This window comes from Cornus florida, unplaced genomic scaffold, assembly GCF_030987335.1.
Source record: "Cornus florida cultivar Cherokee Brave unplaced genomic scaffold, ASM3098733v1 CherokeeBrave_3.0.0_Hap2_Chr11, whole genome shotgun sequence".
In the NCBI taxonomy this organism is placed as follows: domain Eukaryota; kingdom Viridiplantae; phylum Streptophyta; class Magnoliopsida; order Cornales; family Cornaceae; genus Cornus; species Cornus florida.
The window spans coordinates 60,951,717-60,955,796 of record NW_026775581.1 but is presented as its reverse complement, the minus strand read 5'-3'; positions in this window follow the sequence as shown (position 1 = coordinate 60,955,796).

The following is a 4,080-nucleotide window of genomic DNA, read 5'->3' as shown; positions in this document are numbered from 1 at the left end:
AGCATTAAATTACGTTGGTGAAGTCATAATGGTCGCAGTAGCAATTCATTTATGTGTGGCCTTTAGCAATTAAGTACTAAGAGAGTAAAATTATTGAAAAGAATGCAATATAGGTTCTCAAAGAGAAACCTCACTTTAAATAGTGAACCAATAACTTTTGCAATACCTTAGGTAACTTAACTCTCTGTTTGCTGAGTGGCATGCATGCCGTGTAGCGACCCAAATTCGGGGGATTCAGATCGCTAATCGTGTCCCAACCCGACTCGAGGACACTAGGGGCAAAATGGTCATTATGCACCTTACCATATGTTAGGAGTCATAACGATAGCGTATCAATCATATTTAATCAAAACGGATCATGAAAAAAATGATAACCTCGACTTGGGGTTTACCCTAGGCTCCTATGGTTGATAAGGGTAAAATAGTTTTTTCTTATCAAAATCATGGAATGAGGCCTACACCATTTGAAAGATGGCTCAAAAATATCCAAGTTAGACTCAAGAATGACCCTATTAGATTTAAAACGAAGGAGTTATGGGCGTTCAAAGTTTGGGTTAATATGGCTATAGAATCAGACCCCTTTGTGCTCGAGCACAACCCCTTTGTGCTCTATCACAAATATTTGTTGAATCCTTGCGACATTGATTCAAAAAAACTTACTTGATTAATGATTACTATTAATTTAAAACACCTTCCTCCCTATATACTTGTTTTTGTCCTTTTACAATCTAGATTGATCCAATATCCCTCAAGAATTTATTCTCTCCCTCTCCTTTTGACAATTTGTGCAATATAAAATTATTTAAGCAATTTTTGATCTACAATTTCAAGAAAATCAACTACGCAAATTAGAGACATGTATAAGTTCAGTAAAAACTTTAAACCTTTAATTTCTTATTTAATATTTCAAAATATACAATTAACGTAATTGCAGTAGCAATTGCTTCTTCTTCTTTTTCTCCTTTTTTCTTATTTTCTCTTTGCAACAAAAAATTGTGCCATTTCCTGACTTGTGCGTAATTCCTCTTGCTTAAAAACCCTCATCACACTTGCACATACACCCCTTTGGAGAAATGGATATTTTATAAACTAAAATTAAGGTCAATTTTCTAAATAATGGAAAATTAAGCACTCGGAATACTACTAAAATGGAGATCAAGCTTCAAAAGCCAAGAGTTGAACAAGAAACAGACGGAAAAGTCAGTAACTTTGTTTCAAAATTATGGAACCAAGAAATTACGCAAATCTACACACCAAATTATGCCGAAGGCAAACAAGAACAGAATTATCCACACAAATCTACACACCAAATCAAAAGGTAAAAAATACTAATTTAAATCAAAGGAGAGTTAAAAGTACAAATATGCTATTAACCGGATGAAAGCCAACTTATGAAGAATTTATTTTGACAACTAAAATATAAATATATAACGTAGATCAAAGTTATCCGAGCCATCCCATGTTTATGCCTAAAATATCTAAAAAGCCACAGCAATTCTAAAAGCATCTGCTGAAGGAGAACAGTAGCGACTTGACTAAAGGCCTCAATGCAACATTGTATCTAAAACCACAACATTATCAGTTGTTCTTACGCTTCTCAAGCATTGCTCGTACCGTCATTGGAAGACCATGAAGCCGAATGAATCCATCCACATCAGCTTGATTGTACATCTGCCCACCATCCAATGATGAAATATCTTTTCTATACAGGCTGTGGGGGCTTCTCCGATCCACAACGGTAACAGATCCTTTGTACAGTTTCAGATCAACTGATCCAGTTGTATTTGTTGTGATCTTCTCCATGAAAGCGTCCATGGACTCACGAAGAGGGTCGAACCACTGGCCTGCATGCACCAGCTCAGCATATTTAAGGGCGAGGGAGTCTTTTACTTGCATTGTTTTGCGATCAAGGGTCAGGGATTCGAGTTCGCGAACAGCAGTGTAGACAATGGTCCCACCAGGAGCTTCATAGACTCTATGGTTTTTCACTCCAACAAGCTGATTTTCAACCATGTCCATGCGGCCAATCCCGTGTTTTCCACCTATTTCATTGAGCTTAGAGAGAAGAGATGCAGGAGAGAGCCTCTCTCCATTAACCGAAACAGGAAGTCCTGAAACTAGCCCAATTTTTACATATCTGCAGAGAATTGAGAACATGGAAAAGGAAATGTAACAAAGTGCGAAAAAAGAGAGAACATAAATAAGTTGAGTTCATATCAAAAAAGAAAACTTACTCGGGTTTGTCAGGTGCAAGTTCTGGGTCAACAGTCGTCACGTACCCCTTCATTGTCACAAAGAAAAACAGTTATGAGATTGATGGGAATTTTACAAGTAGACTAAAATTAGGTTTCTCTCTAATTTTCTTTTCTCTACTTCTTGTTATATACGTTCTCTTTCGCACTCTTGACTTTATAATTATGATAAATATGAAGTTGATTATCTATTAATCAAAATGACGCCAGAAAAATAGAGAAATATGAGGTAACACAATTGAACACTTAAAGGGATAGGAAAGCTCTCCACCCAAAGGAATCCACCTAAGAGATAAGAATCATAAAAGCAAAGATCACCAGAAGAACTCCTCCTTCTTAAGAAGCCAAAGACTCAAATATCATTCAAATTCACCAAAAACTGACTTCTAAGTACATCAATATGGTCTTAAACAGCAATAGGCAGATTTCCAAAACCAACTACACAAAAACCAATTAAAGAAAATAAAAAGACACAAGACTTCTTTGACTCACAGCTTAATATACTTTATTAAATAATTAGGGACTTAAAAGTCCATCAAAAGAAGTCTTAAAAACCAGAATAATAATCTTGGAAACTGATCAAAAGAGTTGGAACCAAGAATAGAGAGAAAACAGCCCAACAAGTGTCTATTTCCCAAGTGCAGAATTTTCAGTCAGCAAAAACTCCCTTCACTAAAAAGGCCATAACTCCTTCTAGGAATGTCAGAATTGCGCACCGTTTTTTTGCATTGGAAAGTAGACTTCTAGATCTATCCAACCATAGGTGGCTTCTCACCAAATTCTCTCTGGAGTGTTTTCCGCTGGGCTTCAAAGTTGACCCAAAACTGCATTTTGCATTTTCTGAAAAACATAGTCCATGTAACCTTGAGTTGGTTGGGCTTTGGCGAGGGAAACTCTGGTGTCATCAAATTATTCAAACATGTAGATCGTTGAGGAAATTAGGGTTCTTATATAAGGGAAAGAGAACTCTTCAATATAATTTTAAGGAGCTTTAAGTGAATTATGTATTAATCTAATTATTCATACATAAAAATTGGTTCAAAAAATTAAGGTTCTTATTGAAGAAAAAGAGATAACCCTAAAATGTCTGTCAAAGAGATTTTTTGGGGCTGAGATTTACCATACATAATTTTTTCCTTTTTTTTTTCTCTCAATCATTCCATGTATTACAAAATCGGTTTCAGAATACACAAAGTAAAGTTCATATCATCTGCCACAAAGTTGCCATATCATGTTATATAATTCAAGTTATTTTTGTGATACAATAACTTGTGATGTTTAGCATTTTTCATTTATAAAATATGTCAAACTAATAACATTGACTTCCAGAAGTTTGACCTTGGTTAGATATCAGCTCCATGAAGGAGTTGCACTAATTGGTAACTGAAGCCTAGCACCAGCCAACACACAATGCTTATCAGACTATTTACCATCTAAGCTTTTTCCTAGCCAACTTTAGCCATTGCAAACAGACATGGATTCCTCATAAAGTCATGACCAAAAATGTCGGAAGAAGATTAAAAATTTCTATTACTAAATTCATATTGCTATGCTTAATTCTGAATGGACTGGTCAAATTGGGGACATCCCTTAAAAATAGTAGTGAATGATTCTCTTGAGAATTCTAAGCAAACACATTTCAAAGGTTATAGACACTACAATAAGTTATTTAACAAACCTAAGGTTCGATTCTTACCAGAGTTTTACATATAAAAAACAAACAAAGAAGTTAGTTAACAAACAATCTCGAGCAACAATTAAGATGCAATAAGGCACAAAGCTTGTACCAGGAAGGATACCGTCAAGCTCATCAGGTCTGAGGTATCTT